The sequence below is a fragment of the Rhipicephalus microplus genome, chromosome 2 (genome assembly GCF_043290135.1).
Source record: "Rhipicephalus microplus isolate Deutch F79 chromosome 2, USDA_Rmic, whole genome shotgun sequence".
Taxonomy (NCBI): Eukaryota; Metazoa; Arthropoda; class Arachnida; order Ixodida; family Ixodidae; genus Rhipicephalus; species Rhipicephalus microplus.
In genome coordinates, this window is record NC_134701.1 from 94,313,560 (window position 1) to 94,325,277 (window position 11,718).

Consider the following 11,718-nt stretch of genomic DNA (forward strand, 5'->3'; position numbering starts at 1 on the left):
GAGCACACAAGCCTACAGCAGTTCTGCCTCCTTGTAAAATGCAGCTGCTGCCACCGGGATTCAATCCCGCGACCTGTGAGTTAGCAGCCGAGTACGTTAGCCACTAAACCACAATGGCGGGCCCTATATACAGAGAAACGTTTGCAGAATTCAAGGGCTCTTTATAATGGTGGCTGTGAATTCGCAAGTATTTCGCACAACAGTCATTTTCACAGAATCAGGGACCTGCATACCTTCCTATTGCCTTCGTTCGTGCATAGGCATATTTTTCTGCGAATGAGTAATTTCTTCTGCGCATACCGCAAATATACCGTTAGTGTCTCTCCTACGCGGAAAGAACCATCAACAGGAATGACCGGCAAGGGTGGGTCACGTAACTGCTTCATACGCAAGCTACGAAGCAATGTATTAGCAGGTGCCTTCTACGTGTCTCTTGTGTTTACGACTCCTGTGCGTCGAAGGACACAACTTCAATCAGCACTGTGTTCAAAACTACATCATAGGCAACTGATAACTCAGTGATGGTGCTTCTGGCCAATTTGGTGACGAACACAACACGAAAGCTGCCATGCGCCAGTGTAGTAGCGCCTTCGTAACGGGGATGGCTATAATGGCCTTGGTGCGTGCCACTTCCTTCTTTTGCGTGAAAAAATGGCCCAGTGAGTTTCACTTTGGAAGCTCATTCCACAGTATGGCCAGGTATATAAAATACGAGGGCCGACATACCCGAAAGCGACGCACACTGTAGAGACGGCTGAATACGGAACCATCTGCAGGTGAGATGAGAACGACTGAGTTTTCTTATCTGAATATTTACAGAAGATTGAACGTTCTTGTTTTTCATAAGCCGACTGATCCGTTGATTTTATTCAATATTTATTATTCTTACATTATAGACCCTCTCATAATTGCGGCCTGTCTGGTAAGTTTCTCCGTAGTGAATATCAATAGCTAACAAGCCGGACTAAGCACAACCACCCTATATTTCATTGTCGCTAAATGCAATTTATGAAAACAGGTATGTTTGCTAAGCGTCGCTTACACTCTCCCAAGGCAGATGTAAAACCCCGAGAAAGTACAGGGAACTGCAGAAGTTTTACGTTTTTTTTTCACGTGCATGTCTTGCCTATGCGAAGTCAACTCGGCTTTGAAACGACGGCGCCATGAAGCGGACGCGCATTTGCAGTCCGCGCAGTTGGCTTCGATAGCGGAGTGCTCCGCTGCTCGCACAATTATTCTGAGCATGCACAGTGCAGTTCATTTTACTGTTTTTTGCAAATCGCAAGCATATAATAATCTGGCCAGAGAGGATCATAAACAATCAGTTAAAAGAGCCTAATAATATACAGAAAAATATTAACGTCGGATACAGGGGAAACACCAACCCACGTGCGAGCCATACTTAACAATAATATTAATATTATAATAATATTATTCGACATTTGACGTCCCAAAACCACAATTTCATTATGAGAGACGCCGTAGTGGAGTGCTCCGGAAATTGTGGTCACCTGTTTTTTTTTTTTTTAACCTGCGCCTAAATCTCAGCACACGGGCCTGCAGCATTTTTGCCTGCTCCGAAGATGCAGCTGCCGCAGCCGGGATTCGATCATGTGACCTTCGAGTTTGCAGTCGAATGCCATAACCAGTATACCTCTGCGGCGCGTCTAGAGGTCATATTGCACTCCATAATTTTGAGTAGTGTTTCCTGCGGAATGGCTACGACACATGCAACATTAGACTCGACGCACCTCTTTCCACACGCTGGTTTTTTTTTTTTTTGTTGGCCCGAAATGCGTGGGAACAAATCAGCCAGTTTATGCGGGGAACAAGGAACCATAGACACACTCAACCATTTAGTGACGTTCTTTTCTTTATTGTGCGACCCTTTTTTCACATAGAGTGTCATTTCAAGAATTTTGTTGCTTAAAACAGGATCGGGTTTCTTGGCGTCCTTCCGTTCATGAAGGAGGCTCTCAACCACTGCTGCCAAATAAGAGTGTCTGAACTAGGCACCTATAGGCCTACAGCGTGGGTTTCGAGACCACCCTGAACAGCTCCAAATGCAACTCAGTAAAGAAACTACTATTCAGTTCAATTCATTCTCAGTTCATATGCAACAGCCTCAGCTTTATGAATAAGTAGTTCTGAATTGTTCTGGCCTAGAAACACTCATTTTTTCAGCTGTCTGAATATCTCCACATCCAAAAAATTTCTATTGGGTTGCTTTTTGGCATGAAGGGTGGCTTGCAGGTGAGCTACATAAATAATTAGACATAAGAAAGAAGCAGGCTACGCCACCACTAATTCTTTTTTGGCTGTTTATGTAAAAGCTTACCACATGTGACATGTGTCTCACCATTGCCCTAATAAATTGTTATATTAGCAAATCTGAATAGTTTATTCCTTTCATGCTTTCCTACATTCGCATATAAATGCCTCTCTTATATGTTGGGGCTTTATTATACCTGCTTACTTTGTAAAACGGACTGTGCATCTGACAATATTCCCGACTGCATGTTTTACAATTACATAGTTATATAAAATTGCAGCTTGATTAAAGGAACAAAACGAGTTAGCAATTGTTTTGTTACGAAGTTGAAATTTCCGGAGCACTCCACCATGGCATCTCTCATAAACACATAGTGGTGTTGGGACATTAAGCCTCACATAATAATGTTATAAAGTTCCACTTTGTCGTGTACACCTCAACACTTTTTCACACCTGTTTTTGTCCGGACTGGTCATTGCTTAGAATACAGAATAAATAAGACGTATTCGGTTGTCGTAGCCAGGATTGTTTAGTTTTCATAAATGCTAGGATATCCGCATAGCGACTTACAAGGAAAAAGAAGCTGCCTGGTCCTGGCAAAGTTTGTCTGAAATAGCTGAAAAACAACCAGAGAGCTTGTCACGTGTATAAGGTGGGCAACCGATTGGGTTGATGGACGCAGAATTTCGTTTGGAGGTTCTGTAATAAAAGTGTATTTATCGAGCTTCATTTTTAACCGGTGTGTTTCCGATAGCACAGTTTCCCTCCAGCAGGCAAGTAACACTTCGCACAAAATAATACTAATATTACTTTGTCATTTTATTCAAACCCGCATGCCTTAAAGCTACTGAGTAGTGGTTTTTCACACATAAAACAGGTGTTGCCTCTGTAGGTCAATAGATAACGTGTTCTTCACAGTTAAAAAATAACTGATATAGTTCAATCTGCCATTATGAAAACCCCTCGTCTCCATGTACTTACAGACCGATTTCCCTAACGAGTACGATGTGTAGGCTATTGGAATATATTACATAATCAGGAATCTTTAATACCGAACAAAGCGTGTCTTCTCTTCGCGAACTGACATTGAGTTAGGCTCATGCGAAACTCACCTATTAAAGCTGGTCTTATGTCTATACCAAGCCGTCAGTGACCAATCAGAAATAAACGCCAGATTTATTAATTTGGCGAAGGCGTTCGACAAGGTACCTCACAGCTTTGAATCAGTGAAACGTTGGTACTTTCATCAATAACCGTACTAGGAACTGCAGAAGTAACTTTTCACTAATCATTGATTTTAATTGCAGAACTTTTTCTGTGGGGTCACTTGTACAATCCGCGGTGCCGAAGGGCATTGGCGCTGTAGGCACTGCAAAAGATTTTATTTATGGTGTACATTAGCACTGGCAATACTATTTCATATATGTTTAAAATATGGGCAAATAAATGCATAATATACAGGCAACTAATTGGCCCTTTTGATAATGCCACTCCGCATCCTGGCCATCCAAAAATTGCCCACTGGTGCGAACAAAACCGTGTGGAGACGTAAGACTGAATGCATGTGCCGATATGGAGCCTCTTCATATAAATCAGGCTGCAGCAGAAGTGACAGAATCAAAGAAGTTTGAGGAGTTGCATTAAAGTTTACAAATTGAAATGTACACAACGCCTGGCCTTTGGAGTATATAGTTTGCCGCCACATAAATGATTTCCTACCTTATATGTGAAGGCCCTCATGGACACTTGTCTGAAAACACTTCGCAGTTTCTCTCGTTGTAGCAACGACATTAAATATGCGGTACTTTAGACAACTAGAGAAGGTGCATAATCCCCATCGTGGTCTAAAAATTCCTTATCCCTATTGTTTTTCTCGCCAGTGCCCATATCGCCGTCTTGGGCTTCACGGCTTCTCTGCGTACTCACCGCAACCCCGTTACGGCCAGAGACCACGCGAAATTGAAAACTACCTCTCCCAGCAGCATGCACCACCGTCTGCCGGGCGCCAGTCGCGCTAGCCATCACCGATGCGATTTTCATCAACGCCCCAGCGGTATTCTACCACACGGTCTCCCAGCCCCCGCCGGGAAAACTAGCCCAAGCGACCTCTGAGGGTGGGGTCGCTGAACGTCGAAGCGCTGAAGACCTCCTATTGACGCAGAACCGTACAGAAACTGGTCCGTCATCACATACTGCTGCAAAGGATGGCCGACTTTCACTCGACATAGCAGTGACAATTGATGGTTGTGCAGTTAATGCGTTAGTGGACACCGGCGCAGACTATTCCATATTGAGCGGGAAACTGACAACGCAGCTGAAGAAAGTCATCACACCGTGGCATAACTCGCCGATTCGGACAGCTGGTGGCCACGTCGTTACTCCACTGGGTGCCTGCACAACTAGAGTACAGATTCAAGGGTATACATTCGTAGCAAGCTGCCTTGTTTTACGCGAATGTTCCCGTGACGTCATACTGGGAGTTGACTTTCTACAGGAAAATGGAGCTATCATTGATCTGCAAGAGCACCGCGTCACGTTCTCAGCCCAGCGAGCAATCAACATGCAAGATGACGGAAGGCGTGTCGACGTACTCTGTATTTCTGAACAGAGCGTGACGCTTCCTTCTCGAGCAAGTGTTCTAGTCGACGTAACATGCTGTGGTTTGGGCGATGGCGATGTGGTGGCTGCGACAAACTTAGAACACCTCCTGCAGCAAGGCATTTGTGTAGCTAGAAGTGTAATACACCTTCGTGATGGCCGATTTGAATGGCTCGTAACCAACTTTAGCAACGAGCATCGACGTCTTTTCCGTGGCACTTCGCTAGCATTTGCCCACGAAGTAACAAACGTCACCAACTGTCTCACGTCGGAACTAGTGGATACCGCCGACACGTCAATGAGTAATATTGACATCAATCTTGATCTGTCCACCGATAACCAGACTGCGCTACGAGCGCTATTGTTCAAGTTCAGGTATTGCTTCGCAAGTTGCTCAAAGATCCGCCAGACGTCTATCACTCAACACAGGATCATCACATACGAGGACGCACGCCCGATACACCAGAACCCCTACCGCGTGTCGGCCAAAGAACGTGAAGCGATACGCATGCAAGTCAGCTAGATGCTTGACTATGGCGTTATTGAACCATCTAACAGCCCGTGGTCATCTCCAGTCGTACTTGTCAAAAAGAAGGACGGGTCGCTACGCTTCTGCGTCGACTACTGAAAGCTTAACAACGTGACGAAAAAAGATGTGTATCTGCTGCCGCGTATTGACGATTCGCTGGATAGACTTCCTCGTGCCCATTATTTCACTTCTCTCGATCTCAAAAGTGGGTATTGGCAAATTGAGGTAGATCAGCGAGACCACGAGAAAACAGCCTTTGTGACTCCAGATGGTCTATACCAATTTCGAGTGCTCCCTTTTGGCTTGTGTTCAGCGCCGGCAACTTTCCAGCGAATGATGGACACTGTCCTCACAGGGCTCAAGTGGCAGACTTGTCTTGTCTACCTTGATGATGTGGTGGTCTTTTCTACCACGTTCAAGCAGCACCTTCACTGCCTGCGCAGTGTGCTGGAGGCTATCCGGTCGGCGGACCTCACACGAAAGCCACAGAAGTGCCACTTCGGCTACAAAGAACTAAAATTTCTTGCACATGTGGTTAGCGCCGAAGAAATCCGGCCCGATCCGGACAAGCTTGCCGCTGTTGCCGAATTACCAGCTCCTGTCGATAAGAAAGCCGTCCGGCGCTTCCTTGGTTTGTGCGCCTACTATCGCCGCCTCATTCATGGTTTTTCACAGACAGCAGAACCTCTGACTAGTCTCACAAAGGATGACACGCCGTTTGTCTGGGAAAACGAGCAACAAGCAGCTTTCGATGAACTGCGACAGTGCATGCAATCAGCGCCCGTTCTCGCTCATTTCGACGATGATGCTGACACGGAGGTTCATACCGACGCTAGTAACATTGGGCTTGGTGCAGTGCTCGTTGAGCGTCAAGAGGACATCGAAAGAGTGATAGCCTACGCCAGCCGCTCTCTATCCCAAGTCGAGGTGAATTATTCCACTATGGAGAAAGAGTACCTCGCAGTCGTGTGGGTAATCACCAAGTTTCGCCCATACATTAATGGTCGTCCCTTCAGGATAGTGACGAACCATCACGCGCTCTGTTGGTTGGCAAGCCTACGCGACCCTTCAGGACGGCTAGCACGGTGAAGCTTGCGGCGGCAGGAATTTGATGCCACCATCATCTATAAGACCGGCCGTAAGCATGAAGACGCTGACACGCTGTCACGTGCACCCCTTCATGTCGTCAGTCAGGAAGCAGAGGAAGATGAAGGCTTTCTGGGCGCCGTTAGCGCATAACACTTGAGCAAACGGCAGCGAGATGATGCAGAGATTCGTCCAATTATTGATCATTTAGAGGGCCAGGGCGCAATCATACCACGTCATTTGTCCCACTCGTTGACGTTGCTCTGCCTGCTAGACGGTGTGCTGTACAAGAAGAACGCTCGTTCGAACAACAGTGCTTACATCCTGGTGGTTTCTCGAGACATGCGAGACGACGTCCTCTTCGCTTGCCATGACGAAGCCACATCCGGTCATCTGGGCTACTCAAGGACACTTGCCAGAGTGAGCGAGAAGTACTATTGGCCAGGACTTTCAGCAAGCGTCAAGAAGTACGTCAAGAGCTGTCGGGAATGTCAGCGCCGAAAGCAACCATCTGTTAAGCCAGCTGGTTTGCTTCAGCCCATTGAAGCACCCTGCACGCCGATCGACCAAGTCGGCATGGACATACTCGGCCCATTTCCCCTGTCTACGGACAGCAACAAATGGGTGATCGTCGCGACCGACTATTTGACACGCTACGCTCAGACGCAGGCGATCCCACGAGCCACGGCTTCTGAGGTAGCACAATTTTTCATGCGCCACATCGTGTTACGACACGGTGCTCCTTCCAGTGTAATAACGGACAGAGGGACGGCATTCACGGCGCAGCTTACGGACGAAGTTTTCAAACTGAGCAACACCAGACACCGAAGGACAACTGCGTACCACCCGCAAACCAACAGACTTACCGAACGACTGAATAAGACCCTCGCAGACATGATCTCAATGTACATTGATGTACAGCACAAAACATGGGACCGGATCTTACCTTACGTGACCTTCGCGTATAATACCGCCGTGCAAGATACCACGCGATTCACGCCATTTCGGCTTCTCTACGGCCGCGAAGTGCAGACCATGCTAGACTCTATGCTACCGTGCCAAGACGAAGACGAGTTGGCAACTGACGCCGAAGAATTCGCAGAGCGTGCTGAGGAAGCCCGGTAGCTCGCGCGACTGCACATCGGCCAGCAACAGCAGGCAGACGCACGACGCTATAATACCCGCCATAGAGAAGTGCTTTACAGCCCCGGAGATCAGGTTTGGGTGTGGACGCCCGTCCGCCGCCGTGGGCTTAGTGAAAAGTTACTGAGCCGGTACTTTGGCCCATATAAAGTGTTATGCCGCGTCAGGGACGTGAACTACGAAGTGGTTCCGGACTCAACACCCCATGCACGGAGCAGGACACGACTGAGGCCGGACGTCGTTCATGTGTTGCGCATGAAACCATTTATTGCGCGTTGTTCGTAACTTTTCCTTTACCGTACAGCGTTCTTTGTGTTTTTTGTTTATTTTCGTGAACTTGCTTTCTCGTTCATTGTCATTTCCTATATTGACACACTCTTCAATTTCTACTTTCACTTTATCCAAATTTCCAATTTTTTCCACGAGCCTATGTAGTAGCACCGCGCTGCTGCTATGTACTTTTTTTCCTCTTTTTGGTACTTGTTTTTTTTTTCTTTTCGGAAGGGGGGATAATGCCACCAGCACGTAGTGGGTCGACAGCAAGAGCGGCTCTCAATCTGGAGGAAAAAAGAAGATCGCGTGTTTCTCCTCTGCTCGAGAGCCAGCCACGACTGACGCATCGTTTTAGTGCTAGCTACCCGGTGGTTTAATAAATCCCCCAGTACTTCTGACTCATCGTGACAATATGCATCTTTCACTGAATTTAGGTGTTGTTCGATGTATTGCAATATTTAGAGCATCGTGCCCTCTGTTTTAATACGCCTCCAACCGCTGACAAGGTCAATCAAAACGGTTGAGGGACACCTTGATTCTTACATTGTCGTTGGTCTGATGAGTTGCATTATGCGTCAGTTAGCCTTATACAATCGTGTCAAGAACGGCAGCATGGAATAAGTACAAATGACCCCGCTCCCCCCCCCCCCCCCTCCGAAAGAAACAACGTTTCGGCTCCTTCGCACTAGCGGTGCGAAGATTGAGGAAAGAGTGGAGCTGGGGATGTTCCCCTCCTCTTTTTCATCATGCTCACACTCACTTCACTTTTTCACCCTTTGCTATACTGTACGATTCATGACGATACCGTGCTATACCATTTCTCGTCGTTTTTGCCTCCTCCTCAGTCCACTTCCATTTTCCTCCGATTTGCTATACAGTGAATACTAGCCAAACTCTACACTATTTTCTCTCTCTCTTTCTAACTCATCATTCTCCCTTCCTTCTCCGATCTTTTTGCGATACCATAATATACGTGGATATGCTATGCTTTCTTTCTCTCTTTTTCTCTTTAGTTACACCTCTTTCATGGCCTATACACTTTTGACACACAGCACGGTGATCGAGTATTTTTGCCTTCTGCTCACATTAAAACAAACGATCCTCACCCTACCAGTTATAACAGCCAAGTAAGAAAACATAAATGCTTTCGTGGGTACCTAGTCCAAATTCATAATAATAAACAGTATTTATCCAGTGACATGTGGCTGGTATGCACCAAAGCTATTTTCATGGTTCCAACAAAAGTGTTAATACAATTTATACTTCAATTGCAGCTGACGTTGTTCCGCACTACACGTGACCTCGTCATGGCAAAGGCTGTCCCATTCGTCATCCTCGTCATCGCTGTTCTTTGCAGCAAGGCAGCCGCGCAACTTGGTCTTGGCCTCTATGGGGGCGTTGGACCGTATTTTCGGCCAGGCTTCGGCTATGGCGGATACGGAGGCTATGGAGTATTTGGCGGCTATGGATACCCAGGCTTGAGATTCGGCGGTGGCTACGGAGGGTTCGGACCTGGCATTGGATTTTTCGGTCGATAACAATGTGTGTACTTCAATCACCCCATAGATGTGAACAATTACAGCTCCTTGTGAACGCTTGAATAGCAAATACATTCTTACAAAAGAAAAGAAAAGTCGCTTTATGTTTTACCAGATCACACAAATACAGTCGAAACAAGCAAATATGTGTTCAAAAAATGAAACGAAACACTTACCCCTCATTTCACGTTACTCAAAGCACATAATGCTTCAACGTGTGTGGGTTACTTTATAGACAATTGAATGCAGCGCGACCAAGACTAAGACACAAGGACAATTACAAGTGCTCACTAACAGCTTCATTTTATTCAAAGTCCATCGTGGGATTGAAGCACGGGAACTAATCATTTCAGCTAGCGGAATACAGTAACTAGCATGACAATTTCAGAAAAAAATATATTAGCGTATGCGTGTTTTTGCGCCATAAAAGTTTAGGTCAAGGTTAAGAAAAAGAGTCACTAATTGCTCGTATGTGCCCATGACTAGTGTGTAGAACCCTCCTTCGCATGGAGTGATGTGCGCGAAATATACAACATTAAACTCAAAACCTTCATGCAGCATATTGAAGTTTACAGCGCTAAGTTTTGTCAGCCAAATGTCTGACAAAAGCTGTACAAATAAACAAGCAAATGAAGCTCCAGATAGTCTCGGCAGCCCTTTACAGAAGTGACAACGTCTTGCTGAAGAGAAACGTATGCTGATATTTGCAATGTAACTGTTCTTGACCATGCTTTGCGCACTGGCGTGAATAACTTTAGCCATTACAACTTTTTTTCCATGCCATTACGTACCAACAATAATATTTAGTGCAGCACTTTAGATTTAGGTAGAAAAAGTGTTGTCAGGAAAGAAATGAACAGGCTAGCTTCAAATATTATTGCCTATCAGAGCAAGAAGGTGGCAACTCGACCACACTTCATTGGTATTGTACAAGCGTGCGTAGCGTCTCAGAACGCTGGTTTGCATGAGAGAATTCCTTGAGAAAAATCGTGGGTTGTAAAAACAGGAGGCGGCACTGAACCTAGCGCTTATGAAGCATAAAAAGCAACTGTAAACAGCAACTTTCATAGCTGATGTAACTCTAGACTGCATTATATTTGGTACAACAAGAGTAAAATTGTGAAAGGAACTAAACGAAGCTATGGAAATACAAAAACATATTTGATCTTTCCGTTCAACAGGTCGAACACAGCTAGAACTAGCTGCTAGATTTGTTAAAATTCTCGCTGTGGCAAGGTTCTGTTTGGTGTCGCATAAGTAAGTTGCCAGGCTTCGGGTTAATTGCCCCTTGAGTTTCGGCTTTCCCGTATAATTTTTTTGTGTAATCCGCTGTTTCTGCGTGGTCTGTTAGCATCGCCAGTTTTACTTTGCGGCCACAGTGTAATGCAGAAGTCTGACCCTCCTTTTTTTGTCGAACATTTCGTTCTACGACTAACACATCAAGCCCGATCGTGCCTCGGATGACGAGAATTTCAGCATTCGGACTCGATGCTACGAGTACGTTTATGATGCTACGAGAGTATTCCGCACACAGCACGGGGAGCGTTGTAATACATCGTTTTCATCGAAGTACATAATACCTCCGTTGCCATGCGTGTTATTCTGATGCCCCAGGTGATTCGGGGAGAGCACGGAAGCTGGCTAATTACTGGGAACCCTGAAGTTTCACGTAGGTTACTGGCGCTCTAGTGACACGTGTACAACACGTGCAGTTGATCAACAGCGAGAGCCGATAGGAAGACTTCACACCAAAGCTGGAACCGTATGAACAAATATAGTCACCAGGTTCTATGACAGTCTGGAAACACTGGCCTCCTAGTTAGGTAACTGATTTCTGCGACTTTGAACAGAACCTTGCCTTCGTCCTGGCCCGTTTGCAGCTTTATGGATTACAGCCATGCAGGAATTTCTGAAAAGTCTAGCTTTCCGGTATGCCTCTCTATGGCCAAGTATATTTCAAGCGGCATGACGTCTTCATGGGCACCAAAACAAAAACTGGTGATTCAGCTAGTAAAGTTTCTACAAAGGATTTACAAACTTGCAAAGCTACTGCACCGAGTGTCATTTCTGACAACTCAATGGCCAAACTGGGCATTTTTCCTTAGCTCACGAGACCTCAATGACTTAACTTGCACAGTATTCCCTTCGTGAGTTTGGCAACCAAAAATAAAGTAGTAATAACATTTAAGCCGTAGCTCCGATTCTGAAACCATAATATGCGACACGCTACACATATTCTGATTGTGCTTTAAAGAAAAGACACCATGCCCCAGGAAATC

General features: G+C 45.9%; 1 long non-coding RNA gene across 1 annotated transcript; it reads left to right on the plus strand.

The window, feature by feature from the left end:
* Positions 1-683: 683 nt before the first annotated feature.
* LOC119169438 (uncharacterized) lies at positions 684-9,534 on the plus strand. The gene is made up of 2 exons (XR_005109609.2): positions 684-776; positions 9,176-9,534. It is a non-coding gene; the product is annotated as an uncharacterized LOC119169438 (long non-coding RNA).
* The last annotated feature ends 2,184 nt before the right edge of the window (positions 9,535-11,718 follow it).